The sequence below is a fragment of the Nicotiana tabacum genome, chromosome 1, assembly GCF_000715075.1.
Source record: "Nicotiana tabacum cultivar K326 chromosome 1, ASM71507v2, whole genome shotgun sequence".
Taxonomy (NCBI): domain Eukaryota; kingdom Viridiplantae; phylum Streptophyta; class Magnoliopsida; order Solanales; family Solanaceae; genus Nicotiana; species Nicotiana tabacum.
Window position 1 is genome coordinate 355,891 of NC_134080.1, and position 15,965 is coordinate 371,855.

Here is a 15,965-nt window from a genome sequence, read left to right on the forward strand (position 1 = left end):
ATTATGGTCGAGAGCAGAGGCCGGCAGAAAAATTCACTCCATTGGTCGAATCATACTCTAGTCTATTCCAGAAACTGAAGCAAATGGGCGTGATTGGACCCATTGCTCCCTACCATATGCACCCTGACTCACATGGATTTCAAGCGAATGCTAGATGTGAATATCATTCAGGTGCCCCGGGGCATAGCACTAATGACTGTTGGACTCTAAAAAGAGCTATAGAGAGGCTCATTTCTGAAAAATTAATTGTAGTGACGAATGGCGAGGACCCTCCTAATGTGACAAACAACTCGTTGCCAGCACACAATGATGTTCATTTTGTAGGAATGATTGGCCGAGATCAAGAATACAAGCCGATCGGTCGAGCAGAAATAACAGTGGGTGCAATTCAAGAAAGAACAAGTCTGGAAGTAAGTCCCAGCTGAGATGTGCCATTGATTGTGAAAGGCACCCAGAGCTCAAAAAGGCAACTTTATCTGTTCCAAAAATCTCGAGGTTGGAAGTTCGCTCCAGTGTTCCAAGCCCAAGGTTATATGTACTTGGAGGCCACCCCGTGACAAAGCAGAAGTAGGGAGGTACGAAAGGTATAACAGAGCCGATCATAATCAAACCAGTCGTGCAACCCCATGTGACCAACACAAAAACCACTCCTTGGAACTACAACAAAACCGTGATGACCTACAAAGGCAAGAAAATCATAGATGAAGTGGGGAAACTGGAGGTTTGACTCGATCGAGGAGGTGTTACTCTCCAGAAGAGATGAGGAAGGCCAAGCAAATAAGAGAAGGCCAATTGCCAATAAAGAAACCAGTCACTGAAGCAGAGGTAGAGGAGTTTTTGAAAAAGATGAAAGTTTAAGACTACTCGATCAATGACCATCTAAGAAAGACTCCTGCCCAAATCTTTCTACTATCTCTGCTCATATATTCCAAAGAGCATGCCCGTGTACTAATCAAGGTCTTGAACGAAGCACATATCTCAGAGGAGACCACAGTGAATCAGTTAGAGAAGATGGCCAACAGATTTTTTGAGGTGAACCGAATCTCCTTTACTGATGATGAACTTCCCGAGGGGGGAGCGAGGCACAATAGGGCTTTGAACTTGATGGTCAAATGTGATGGGCATTATGTAAAGCGAGTCATGGTTTATGGAGGCTCAAGTGTAGATGTATGCCCTCTCTACCTTGCAAAGCATGAAGATCAATACAGACAGAATCCGACCCAACAATGTTCGCATTCGGGCCTTTGATGGCTCAGCAAGAGATACCATTGGGGAGATCAACCTCACCATGACGATTGGGCCGGTTGACTTTGAGATTGTCTTCCAAGTAGTAGACATGGCCACTTCTTATAATTTTCTTCTTGGAAGGCCATGGATCCATACGGCCCGAGCTGTGCCATCCACCTTGCATCAGATGCTCAAATTCGAACATGACAGGCAAGAAATTATTGTTCATGGGGAAGACGAGCCTTCCATTTATAAAGACCCGTTAATCCCCTGTATTGAGGCCAAGGAAGGGTGTGAGTCCATTGTCTATCAGGCTTTTGAAGTGGTTGTTGTGGACCATGTTAAGGAAGGAAAGCCTATTCTGCATCATCGTCTTTCTGCCACATCTGTAATGGTGGCTGCAATTATGTTGAGACAAGGTTATGAGCCAGGAAAAGGCTTGGGGGCATCATTGCAAGGAATTTCGGAGCCTATTTCTCCATTCAGTAACCAGGGTACTTTTGGCTTAGGCTTCAGGCCAACACAAGCAGACAAAAACAAAGCCAAACACCGCAAAAATCATGGATGGGTCTTGCAACAACCTATGCCTTAGATTTTCTATACTTTTGTCAAGCCACGACTCCAAGAGAGTCAAAATTCCTCGGCGCATGCAAACATTGATGAAATTTGCCATGGCCTCAGCTAGATATTTTCTGAAGTGAATATGATCCAGGCTGGTGAAGGCACTAGTCGTGCTGATATGCAACTAACTGACCCAGACACCATGCTCACCAACTGGGAAGCAACTCATCTCCCCACAAGGAAGGAGTCTTGGTAATTTACTTTTGCAGCTTCTTTTTGTATTTTGGGTTACTTTCAGGGTTGTAATCCAAACATCTCAGTATGATTGTTTTGTTTTGATGTTAACCCTTCTATCCTTTTGAATTCAATGAAATGCAGTTCAGTTTCCTATTAAGTTTCTTAGCTTTTCTTTTTTCTAGTTCTTGTCATTTTATTTCCATTTCAGTTTTGTTAATGCCGGCTTTAATAACATGGCATGCATGCGGAATTCACGCCCAGATCTTAAAAAGCTGTCTAATATCGAAATAATGCATCAAGAGGTTGAATATGATGAAGATGAGGTTGTTGAGGAAATAAAAAGAGAGTTGGAACAATTTGAAAACAAGCCTAAGCCTAACCTTAATGAAACTGAGCTGATTAATATCGGAAGTCATGAAGAAGTTAAAGAAACGAAGATAAGCATTCACACTAAACAAAAAACCAGAGATGCCTTGATTCAACTTTTATTTGAATACAGAGATGTGTTTGCTTGGTCTTATGATGATATGCCGGGTTTAAGTGTTGATCTAGTAGTTCATAAGCTTTCTGCGTATCCTGATTTTCCACCAGTCCAACAAAAGCAACGAATATTTAAAACAGACATGAGTGACAAAATCAAAGAGGAAATAATGAAGCAACTGAGCGCCAATGTGGTCAGAGCTGTCCGATCACCACCTAGGTGGCGAATGTTGTGCCTATGCTGAAGAAGGATGGAAAGACCAAAGTCTGTGTTGATTACAGGGACCTGAACAAAGCAAGTCCAAAGGATAATTTTTCTTTACCAAATATCCACATTCTTGTAGATAATTGCGCAAAGAATGAGATACAATCGTTCGTGGATTTCTATGTTGGGTACCACCAAATTCTAATGGATGAGGATGATGCAGAAAAGACCGCTTTCACCACTTCATGAGGTACTTATTGTTACAAGGTCATGCCTTTCGATTTAAAGAATGCAGTGGCAACTTACATGAGGGTTATGACCACCATTTTCACGACATGATGCACAAAGAGATTGAAGTATATGTCGATGATATCATCATAAAATCAAAGACACAGGCTGATCACGTGTGCGATTTGAAAAAGTTCTTCGAACGGCTTCGAAGGTATGACCTTAAGCTTAATCCAGCCAAGTGTGCATTTGGGGTTCCATCTGGGAAACTCCTCGATTTTATAGTCAGTCTAAGAGGCATTAAACTGGATCCATCTAAGATAAAGTACATTCGAGATCTGCCACCCCCGAAGAACAAAAAGGAAGTCATGAGTTTGCTCGGGAGGTTGAACTACATCAGTAGGTTCATTGCTAAGCTCACAACCACGTGCGAGCCCATCTTTAAGTTGCTGAAAAAGGATGCCGCTATCAAGTGGACGGACGATTGCCAAAAAGCTTTTGACAGAATCAAAGATTATCTGTCAAAACCCCCTGTACTGGTCCCACCTGAACCTGGTAGGCCTTTATTTTTATATTTATCGGTGATGGATAATTTCTTCGGATGTGTTCTGGGGCAACATGATGCAATATGCAAAAAGGAACAAGCAATCTATTATTTGAGTAAGAAGTTCACCAATTATGAGGTTAAGGACACCTTTTTAGAAAGGACATGTTGTGCCTTGACTTGGGTTGCTCAGAAGCTGAGACATTATCTTTTAGCCTACACTGCTTACCTCATATACAGAATGAATCTTTTGAAGTACATCTTCCAAAAGCCAATGCCCACTGGCAGGCTCGCAAAATGGCAAATCCTGCTCAGAGAGTTTGACATCGTCTATGTCACTCGCACCGTGATGAAAGCGCAGGCTTTGGCAGATCATTTGGAAGAGAATCCAGTTGATGATGAGTACATGCCACTTAGCATATACTTCCCAAACGAAGAGGTCAACTAAATAGAGGAAGTTGTTCTAGACGATCACCCTATATGGAAAATGTATTTTGATGGGGCTGTCAATATCAAAGGAGTTGGGATCGGGGCAATCCTCATCTCACCTATTGGACATCATTACCCCGCAATGGCCCGACTTCGGTTCTTCTGTACCAATAATACGGCAGAATACGAAGCTTGTATCATGGGTTTGAAAATGGCCATCGATCTGGATATGCATGAACTATTGGTTATGGGAGATTCTGGCTTGCTTATCCGGCAAGCCCAAGGCGAATGAGAGACTCAAGATATCAAGCTTATTCTGTACAGACAATGTGTGCAAGACTTGAGCAAAAGATTCAAATCCATCGAGTTCAGGTACATTCCTAGGTTTCACAACGAGCTAACCGATGCCTTGGCTACTTTAGCCTCGATGCTCCCTTATCCAGGCAACACTCATATTGATCCACTAGAAATCCAAGTTCGGAATCAACATAGTTACTGCAATACAATTGAGACAGAACTAGATGGTGAACCATGGTATAATGACATAAAACGATTCCTGAAAACAAGAGAATATCCAGAGCATGCTAAAGGAGATCAAAAAAGAACTACAAGGTGGCTCGCTAGTGGTTTTTTCATGAATGGGGAAATTCTATACAAGAGGACCCCAGATTTAAACTTTTTGAGATGCATAGATGCTACAAAAGCAGAGCGGATTATGAGTGAATTGCATTTGGGGGTATGCGGACCTCACATGAATGAATATGTTTTGGCAAAGAAGATTCTGCGGGCATGGTATTATTGGCTTACTATGGAGCGAGATTCCTTCAGATTTGTTCACAAGTGTCACCAATGCCAAATTCATGGTGACCTGATTCACTCGCCTCCTTCATAGTTGCATCCCATGTCCTCTCCTTGGCCTTTCGTTGCTTGGGGAATAGATGTCGTTGGGCCGATCGAGCCAATGGCTTCAAATGGGCATAGATTCATTTTGGTTGCAATTGATTACTTCACCAAGTGAATGGAGGCCATCACTTTCAAAGCAGTCACCAAGAAAGCAGTGGTAGACTTTGTTCATTCCAAAATCATCTGTCGCTTTGGTATCCCAAAGACCATTATCACTGACAATACAGCCAATCTAAATAGTCATTTGATGAAGGAGGTATGCGAACAATTTAAAATCATGCATCGCCATTCTACCCCTTACCGACCCAAAGCCAATAGAGTCGTTAAAGCGGCAAACAAGAACATCAAGAAGATTCTTAGGAAGATGATCCAAGGTTCCAGGCAATGGCATGAAAAGTTGCCTTTTGCTCTTTTGGGATACCGCATGACTGTTCGCACATCTGTTGGTGCAACTCCATATCTACTTGTATATGGAACCGAAGCTGTAATACCCGCTGAAGTCGAAATTCCCTCTCTCCGAATTATTGTGGAATCATAGATTGAAGACGCCGAGTGGGTAAAGACCCGATTAGAACAACTGATGTTGATCGATGAAAAACGGCTAGCGGCATTGTGTTTCGGCCAATTATACCAGCAAAGAATGGCATGCACTTACAATAAAAAAGTGTGCCCAAGGCAGTTTAAGGTAGGACAGCTGGTTTTGAAACGCATCCTTCCGCACCAGGTAGAAGCTAAAGGAAAGTTCACCCCGAACTGGCAAGGACCCTACATCGTCAAGAAAGTGTTACCAAAAGGGGATTTGCACTTGGTAGATGAATAAGGACGGATACCAGACATGACTATTAACGCAGATGCAGTCAAAAGATATTATGTCTGATATGTATCCGCTGTAGAATTTTCATACATCGATTTTCTCAGATCGAGATGACGAAGGCTATCATTTGCTCGCAATTCCGAATAGGTGTCACCCTTTTGTTAACTCTTTTGAGATGTATTTGTCTTATTTATTTCTGGAACCTGTGTACTTCTAATAAAAAAAGCCTAACAACAAATCCCTGAGTCATTGAACTATGTCCGACCTGATTCCGAAAGGATACGTAGGCAGACTTACCCTGGGTTCGGTCCCCCCAAAAAAGATCCATATTCCCAATACTCCAAAACTGAGGCAAAAGTTTATTTTATTTCACGGTTTTTATGTAAAAACGGTTCCAAAATTTGTAATTCAGTTCAAGGTTCATTTTGCCTTTTTACCTTTCAAAAACTTCTGATAGTTGTTTTTTGAGAATGTTTGAAGTTCCCATGCCAAAGGCGTTGGGTAACCTCCCTCATGCAGTATCTTAGTCAAAAAAAATTTAAAAAAAATGAGAGAATCTTATAAGTGAAAACCCGTACGGGCACTATAAGGCGACCGTGAGCAGAGAAATGAGACAGTCTTATTGGTGAAAACCCAGATGGGCACCATAAGGCGACAATTAGTAGAGAAATGAGAGAGGTTAGTTAGCGAAACCCTGCAAAGGGCGCTACTAGCCGAATGAGGGTCTTTGATTCTCTAGCATGAACACAACCAAGACAAGTTCAAGATGAACATTTGCGGCGGATTTTGAGAATTAGACAGCTTAGACGGATCATGCGTCCAGTCCAAAATGCGTGTCATGATTCATTGAAGTCGTCACATACCTCCAGATAAGTCTCCCTATTCCTTTCCCCGAAAGGGACACCTTTCATTTAAGCACAGTTCTTTTATTCTATTTTTACCCATATTTTTCTTTGAGTCCCTTTCGGTCTAATCCTGCATCAAAAGTGAAGCAAAGAAATGGCTGCAAAACTAGCTACAGTTTCCCCGTAATATCGAGCACAATTTGGGGCATATATAGCATTGACGAAGGCACGAATCCATCTGAGATATCATTTGATAAGGCGAACAAAGTGTTTCAAAGAAACTGGAAAGTCACATTAGCAAGACCTGCTTCATGAGAAAAGTTGATAAGCACTACAGACACAAACTAATACTGGGTGCAAGACAGTTGAGTTTGATTTTAAGGAAAAATTGTGTTGCCTTAGAGACAAGGGTAGCGATACCATGGATATCTGGGTATGAAACAGTTGGGGGCAACATTGGAAAGCCAAGGTCTCTAAAAAATGATACAGAGCAGCCGAGCATCTATGTACCACACTGACAGTATCACTTCTTCGATAGCAGTGGCCGTGAATCAAACTACTCAGGGCATCAAGGCCACAAACCAACCACCACTTTGAAAACTCATAAATTTTTCTTTGTTTGAAGCAGGAACAAAGTAGTGCAAAATGTCGATCCTAAAAGAACGAACGTCACCAAACGTAAGCTCCTTAAAATCTCTATTTTTTTTCTTTTTCATCATGCATCACTATTGTTCACACCTCCCAATTACGTAGCTTAACTCAGGTAGAATCGTTTTGCCTAGGGGGATCCAGCTCATAGTTCCGGGTAGAAGTACTCTTCACTCAGGTTGTTTTGCGCAGCTTAACTCAGGTAGAACTGCTTCACTTAGGGGGATCCAGCTTATAATTCCGGGTAGAAGTACTCTTCGCTCAGGTTGTTTTGCGTAGCTTAACTCAGGCAAAACCGTTTCGCCTAGGAGGATCCAACTCATATTTTCAGGTAGAAGTACTCTTCGCTCAGGGTGTTTTACGCAAGCTTAACGCAGGTAGAATCCTTTCGCCTTGGGGATCCAGCTCATATTTCCTGATAGAAGTACTCTTCGCTCAGGTTGTTTTGCGTAGCTTAACTCAGGCAAAACCGTTTCGCCTAGGGGTATCTAGCTCATATTTCCGGGTTGAAGTACTCTTCGTTCAGGGTGTTTTACGCAAGCTTAACGCAGGTAGAATCCTTTCGCCTTGGGGATCCAGCTCATATTTCCAGGTAAAAGTACTCTTCACTCAGGTTGTTTTATGCAGCTTAACTCAGGTAGAACTGTTTCGCCTAGGGGATCCTGCTCATAGTTTCGGGTAGAAGTACTCTTCGCTCAGAGTGTTTTATGTAGCCTAACTCAGGTAGAACTGTTTCGCCTGGAGGGATCCAGCTCATAGTTCCGGTTAGAAGTACTCTTCGCTCAGGTTGTTTTGTGCAGCTTAACTCAGGTAAAACTATTTCGCCTAGGGGGATCCAACTCCTAGTGCCGGATAGAAGTACTCTTCGCTCAGGGTGTTTTATGTAGCCTAACTCAGGTAGAACTATTTCACCTGGAAGGATCCAGCTCATAGTTCCGGGTAGAAGTACTCTTCGCTCAGGTTGTTTTGCACAGCTTAACTCAGGTAGAACTGCTTCGCTTAGGGGGATCCAGCTCATAGTTCCGGGTAGAAGTACTCTTCGCTCAGGTTGTTTTACGTAGCGTAACTCAGGCAGAACTGTTTCGCCTATGGGGATCCGACTCATATTTCCGTGTAAAAGTACTCTTCGCTTAGGGTGTTTTATGTAGCCTAACTCAAGTAGAATTGTTTCGCCTGGAGGGATCCAGCTCATAGTTCCGGGTAGAAGTACTCTTCGCTTAGGGTGTTTTACTCAAGCTTAACGCAGGTAGAATCCTTTCGCCTTGGGGATCCAGCTCATATTTCCAGGTAAAAGTACTCTTCGCTCTGGTTGTTTTATGCAGCTTAACTCATGTAGAACTATTTTGCCTAGGGGGATCTTGCTTATAGTTCCAGGTAGAAGTACTCTTCACTCAGGGTGTTTTATGTAGCCTAACTCACGTAGAACTGTTTCGCCTGGAGGAATCCAACTCATAATTTTGGTTAGAAGTAATCTTCGCTCAGGTTGTTTAATACAGTTTAACTCAGGTAGAACCTTTTTCACCTAGAGTGATTCAACACTTTATCAATAATACATGGTGCTAACGCCTGATTCTATTTCCTTCCAGTAAGATAGGGTACCAGCCCCTAGTTACATTTTCTTTCAGTAGTACAGGGTACCGATCCCTGGTTACACAATCATTTGTTACCAAATTTTATCTTTTTTATCTAGTTTATACTACTATTTCTATTTACCTTTTCAATAAAGATAATTTACAGATTTCTCTAATAACTCACAAAATTTTTCTAGTGCCAGACTAGGGCAGAAAATTTTTGTTCGTTTTTGTTTGTCTTTGATCGCTTTGCAGGCTCTGCCGTATAGCACAAGTGAAAGCTTGCAGTTTCAGTTTCTCATCAGAAGAAAGAAGTCCTTCGATCACAAGATAGTTGGAGTTAGCTTTGATAATGTGTCAGCAACCCAGCTTCTCAAGATTCATCTTCTCAAATTCTGATCCAGAAAGCAAACAATCGAGATTGAGTCATAATCTTTTCTTCAAAAGAATCAAGATCCAATCTAAGGTCAACGCAAGCGAGCAGGTCAAGAATCAAGATTTGACTCCAGAAGACGCATATATAGGAATTTTGTACTCTTAGTTTGCAGACATATATAGTACTCTTCTTTTTTTCTTTTTTGATGTAAGAAGCGAGTAACAACAATAGCAATAACGACAGAAACAGCAGCAACAGTCTTAACTCTAGTGTCCGGTAGTCCCAGCTACCAAATTTTTTTCAAAACTACACTGACCTGATTCCTTTTTAGCCAAGGATATGTAGGTAGCCTCAGAAGCAAGGTTCGGTCACTTTTTTTCAAAAAAGAAAATTGCTTCCATTGGAGTGACATGTGAGCAAAAATTAGCTATGGCATTTACTTTTCTTTGCACGAAAACTCTTCATGTTCTCGAACAAAGAGGGGCAGCTATGAACACCTAATTTTTGCACTATTTTAACACCTACTAAAGTTATTAGTGTTTTGTTATTTTAATTATTTTTCTCAATTTTGTGACTTTAATTGCATATTTCCTATCATAAAATACTAAAAAAAATAGTTCTTTATTCATTTGTGCATTTTAAGAATTAACTAGCTGTTCAGTTGGTGAATTAATCTAGTTAATTGATCATTAGAATAAGTTGTTTAATTAATTTATTTGTGTAAAATTAGTTTAATAAGTAGGATTAAGGGAAAATGGGCTAAAATTAATGATCAGGTGGCTAAGAGTGTAATATCATGTTTAATTGAGTGGCTGCCAGGAAAAAATTCGAAACGACGTAGTTTCAAGGTGAAACTACGTCACTTTGTTTAATAAAATCAAGATGAAATCTGAGCCCTCCCTTATCCTTGATCCAATGGCCGAGATTTAATTTCGCCTGGCATATAAAAGGCCCAATAATCAGATTTTTGGCTTCATTTCACTCTCCCAAACCCTAGAGACCCCTTCTCCTCTTTTCTTCTTCCTCCACCGCCTCTGCTCCACCCGCCGGAGTTCGCCACCGGCGGCGGCCAACCTCCAAACCACCCCAAAATTTTACCATTTCATCCTCTCAACCTCCTCTCCATGAATCCAAGCCTCATATCTTCCAAATCCCAACCAATTTCCACGAATCTAGCCTAAATCAAAACCCTAGCCACCACTTTTTGATAAATTCGCGGAGATTGAGCCACCCTTTCCACCTAATTTTTACATACATAGATAGAGCTCAACAAGGGTTACCATTTGGCATTGGTTTTTCCGGCGACTCCCACTGCCCCGCCGCCACTGCTTCTCCTTTTCTTTTGTTTTTTTTTTCTTTTTTCTTTCGACCCAAAGGCATTTGTTTCCTTTTGGAAAGATGCCAGAATCTATTGGTTTAGCGTCTGCCAAAAAGAAACATGCGCCTCGTGGTCGGATACCCACCAATTGGCATCCCGACATCTTCTAGTGGCTCGAATAGTGTCAAATGCCCTCGATTGGTATAAACCTTACTTCCTCTTTATATTCTCTAATTTTTCGCTTTTGCAATTAGTATTCGTTTTAAAGGTTTAATTTCTATTAACGTAGTTGTTAGTTAAGTGCAATTGAGTATTAGTTTTGAATTACATGTTACTTTATAAATGCGAATTTCAGTTCTTCGACCTAGCCAGTCGAGTAGTTTGTTATTGTCTATTGGTTCTGATTTTCGGTTCTTCGACCTAGCCGGTCGACTATTTTGTGTGAACTTGTTGAGTCTGAATTTTCAGTTTTCCGACCTAGCCGGTCGATAGTTAAGTGTTTTATACTAGTTTCATGACAAATAAAAAAAAAGATTAGTTGAATCGTTTATTTAGTTAGTCGTTTGTTAAGTTATTATTAGTCATGTGTGATAATTTAGTAATGCTCGTTCAATTATTATTGCAAAACTAAATTGATTTCAATCTATTTAGTTTGAATGCTTAGTTCGGCTATCTTTTAAGTCTTGTTTCTGTTGTTTCAATTCATAGTTTGGTTAGTTTGCAGGTTTGAGTTTTGAATTCAGCTATTTATTGATAAAGTCAGAGGGTACTCGAGTATAGGGCGCATGTTCGGTTGCTTTTACTATTTTAATAGCTATTTTGAGCACACTATTCCAAACACTATACACAGTTGGTAAAGAAACTGTCCTTTAGACAGATTTTTCACCAAAAATTTGTCCATTGAACTGTTGGGACAGATTTTTGGTAGAAAATCTATCCTTTGGATAGGTTTGCAATAATAATTGATGGCCACCCTTTCCTATAAAATAGAGGTCTTTCTTTCAATTAATGGGTACTGGATCTTGCACTTACACACACTCTAACACACTTAGCCATCACCTTCTACACCTTAAAAAAGCACAAAAACTTCAGAAAAGATCAGCTGAACATACTGAATAGTGAGCTGAAAATTCTGAACTTTGTGAGTGTTTCTTAGAGTGTAAAACTTGAAAGAAAATAGAGTAATCCTAGGTGATTGCTTGGGGAAATAGTTACCGGTTTCAAATACTTTCTTGCTGGATTTTTCTGGGATGTTTCTCGGGTCATAAGTTGTTGATTTTGCTGCTGTGGCGTTGCTGTGGCGTTGCTCAAATTCAGTCCCTCCCTTGCTAATATTTTTTCTCTGTTGATCAGGTAATTTCTTCAATTGTTGTACTACTTTTGGGTCAAGAATGAATGCAAAATGAGATGATTTAAGCTTCTTTAGTTTACTTCCATGCCTTCAATAAGGTCTGCTCCTTATGATGAATATGTATAGAACACCTGTAATTAAATAGTTCCAGCTTTCCTTATTTTCTTGTCAAGTTATTAGAGTTGCGGATACAAGTTATGTCAGGGGTGTGTGAATTACTTCATATCAGTTTCTTTTTTATTCATATTTTTGTGTTGTTCTGGAAATCAACATGCGGATTTTAGTTGTGGAGATTGCTTAAATTTATAAATTGAAAGTAAAGTTTAGTTCTTATCTCATGTGCTGGAAATAATTAATCCAAGTTAGTTAAATATTTAAAGCAATGAACGAGATTATTTTCTTGATTGTTCTGTGTTTGTAATTAAAAATTATTGTTTGAAGCTTAAATATCTGTTGTTGTTGGAGTACCATTCGAGTTCAACTAGTGAATGATGGTTGCTCAATTTCTTCTAGATTAGTGTCATTTACAAAATTTTGTATAATTTTGTTTTACTCATGCTAGTGGTAGTACAATATGAAATTTAACAAAGAATATTTTCTGTCATTTGGGTTCAAAGACCTTGTCAGATTCATGTAACTATCTTGACTCTCATGTTAGTTTAAGGTTATTTCTCATGGATATCGAAAATCTAAATTTCCTCATAAAGTAGAATATGTATACGGGTTTGATAAGATCATGGTATCAATAAGTTATTTCTTTTCTACTGGGGATGTGAAAGGGTTTTATCTTTGAGATTATATTGGTGTAAAGATTCTTAGTGAACTTTGGCTAAATTTTAGTTCCATATAAGAATAATATTTTGCTTAAAGAAATATAAATCTGTTAGGCCAAATAGGCATGAGATCGTTAAGATATTTTTAAAAAAATATATATTTTTACATTTTTCATAAGTAAATAGAAAAGAGAAAGGGAAGAAAGAAAGTGATTTGCGGCAGTTTGTTTCTTGCATTTAGAATTAAAAAAATGATGTTTTAAAATCATAATGGGCCCAGTGCTATTCTAATGACGAAAATCTCCAAATCATTCCATTAAGTTGATAAAAGTTAGCCATTCAAATATAAGTGTTTTAGTTTTATCAATTAATTTCAAAGAGCTATATTCTCTTTAAATATTTATATGACTTATTCACTTCTAAAATAGAAGGCTAGTGAACTCTTCATCAGGTGCGTTAATAATTTCAACACGACCATAGATTCGCTTGCGTAGCATGATTGTGACATTCAATAATTAGCTTTGCAAATAAATATCATGTCTCATCTTTTAGGCCCAATTATTTTTGTCATAACCACGGACTCGCTTGCGTAGCGCGGTAGTGATATTTAATAAATTTTCCAAATTAATTTCTCAAGTATAAATGTAGTAATTTTCTCAAAAGTAAAAGCACTACAAATAATTGATTGTCATGATTTCAGATTCTCTTGCGAGGCGCGATTATGATAAATTAATATTTTTTGTTCGATCATGCATTCACTTGTGTAGCATGGTTATGACAATATCCAAAAATATTCTTTAATAAGTCTAATAATTAAGAAATAAAAGTGGGTAGGTAAAACATGAAAATCTTATAAATTACATGTCCAAAATTAATTGAAGCCAAGTTTAAGTCAATAAAGCAACCGTGCTAGAACCACGGTACTCGGGGAATGCCTTACACCTTCTTCCTGGTCAACATAATTCCTTACCCAAACTTTGTTTTCGCAGACCAATAATAATAGAGTCAAACCTTCCTTTGACTAGGGATTCAAACAAAAGGTGACTTGGAACACCAAAAAAAAAAATCAATTACAAGTGGCGACTCTGAACAATAGAATAATCCCTACTTAAATTTGTCACTTCAATTGGAAAAACTCTTTAACCCACGATCCATAACATAATATTCTTTCGGGGGTAGAAAAAGGGGTGTGACAATTGTTCATGGTCTTATGTACAAAAATTGACAAATTAAATGAGATGGCATAACTTTTGTAGCTATTTCCATCCCTTGTACCAATTTTGTTAGCCTCTCAGCTACTCATGCAAGGATACTGTTTTGTATATTTTCGTTTCTTTTTTAAAACTCCAAGCAAATATTTCTACTATTTTGTTTTATACAAATATTTTAGTAGTTGTCCCTAAACGAGGAAGGTACTTATTCTGTGTGGTAGTAACTATTACAATAATTATGGTTGACATGTACATAAAAGTTAGAATAATTAAACTTGCATAGTTAGAAAGAGAAGTTTTAATTGAAAGTATGACGACTCAAAAATATAACATAGTGCATATTTTGACTTCATTCATAAGAGGTAGTACCATAGATATTTAATAATGTTAATTGTACGTGCAATTTAATGTTTAATTTATAGCCCAGTCAAATATTTTTAGAATATATATACACAAATATATAATTGTAAATATATTATGTAAATATTTATATGGGATACACGTGCAATGCACGTGCCCAGATACTAGTTAAATTATACTTTACATCGATGTTTCTAGATTTAGTAGTTTAACTGGTTAGAATGAGCTGTTTACTTTACTTGTAGGACATGTTATAATGTACGCCGTACTTATTGCATGTCATCTAAACTTGACAATAATAAAGTATAATGTCAAAATAAAATACCATGTACAAAAGTTAAACTCAAAATTATATTATTCCAAACTCTCTCGAGTTCTCTTGATCCTACACCACATAAAGGACAACGTCCATTAAACTCAACTTATATTATATATTTCAAATCTCATAAATTTTCCTTGAACCTACAAGAACACTAAATATAAAGGACAAATATTAGTATTTAATATTTCATCTTAAAAAGAAACCCATAATGAGTAGAAAGAGACCTTGCCCCATTATATGCTTACCATTTGTACACAGATTATAGATGACAAGCGGCAATATTATAGCTTTCCTAACAGTAGCTACTGAGCCATGAAAGTCTTACCTTCACTACTTTACACTATACTTTCTTTGCTTTCAATCAATTCCATATTAAATGCACCCAATAGCAAATCACTCACCAACGACCAATGTCATTCACCCTTTAATTTAATTCATTTTGCTTCCGCCCCTTTAAAATAAAATTAACAAGGACTAGTGGTAAAGGCGGAGTTAAATCATAATCCGTGTTAGTTACTAGGTTTATCATCAAATATTTATATATATTTAATTAATAAATCTAATATAAATATGTAGTCTAAGAAAAACTATTACTCCCTCCGTTTCAATTTATGTGAATCCATTTAACTGGAACTAGTTGGATTCTCAAATTTTGGTGGCTGTTGTGCTACACAAGTATACTGGTCTGCCAATGAGCAGCAACTCTCATCCATTTGATCAGACCCTACACTATTTATTAGTACCACTTTGGTCCACTAATTTAAAATCTTTAGCTTATTGCCTGACAGATGGACTCCTATATCTGACACTTATATATTGTATCTCTTTCCCCGCTGTAGTTTATGGTTGGCATTCAATTTTCTTAACAATGATGGAATCGCACTGTTTAGTTGATCAATTTTTTTATTTTGATTCAAAATAAGTATTCATTTATATAACCAATAAACAATTCAATTTGTTTTTTCAAGATTACCCTCATATAAGTATTCTTAAAAAGTCTTTTACTTCTCACATTATCTATGCTACAACATTTAATTAAGAATAGTTTAGTCATACTAATTATTTTTATCTAGAATTTAGTATTTTCTTAATGGGTGTGCCTAAAGCAAATTGGTCATTTATTGTGAACGGAGGGAGTACAAACATAGTGACTTTGATAGTAATATTTTGAGTCTCTCCTCCTCAAGAACCTTTCTTGATTGTTAGACAAATGTCGCATCTAATAGATGTAGGTGCTTTCGAGTTGATCTTTGGCTTCTTTGTCTTATCTTATAAAAAGAAAATCAAGTCAGCTACTAGTTCGTAATTAAAATTTTTTTTAAAAGGAAAACTAATAAATTTGTGATTTTAAGCCTATTATGATATCTTGTGCAGCATAAAACCATATCATTAACGATACCAAATGAAATATTAAAGTTAAGTTAGTTTTAAATATATAAGGTATTGTTTTTTGTTTTGTTTTGAAACGATTAACTAAAGTAATAATACATAAAATGCGATGGAGGGGTTATTAGAATTATTTTGGCATGACTGATCATATTGAGTTGATAAGAAAATGTTCC

At 38.0% G+C, this 15,965-nt stretch overlaps 1 long non-coding RNA gene across 1 annotated transcript; it reads left to right on the forward strand.

The window, feature by feature from the left end:
• Positions 1-10,062: 10,062 nt before the first annotated feature.
• Positions 10,063-11,816, forward strand: LOC142173331 (uncharacterized). Its single transcript, XR_012703124.1, has 2 exons — positions 10,063-10,587; positions 11,740-11,816. It is a non-coding gene; the product is annotated as an uncharacterized LOC142173331 (long non-coding RNA).
• Positions 11,817-15,965: the final 4,149 nt, after the last annotated feature.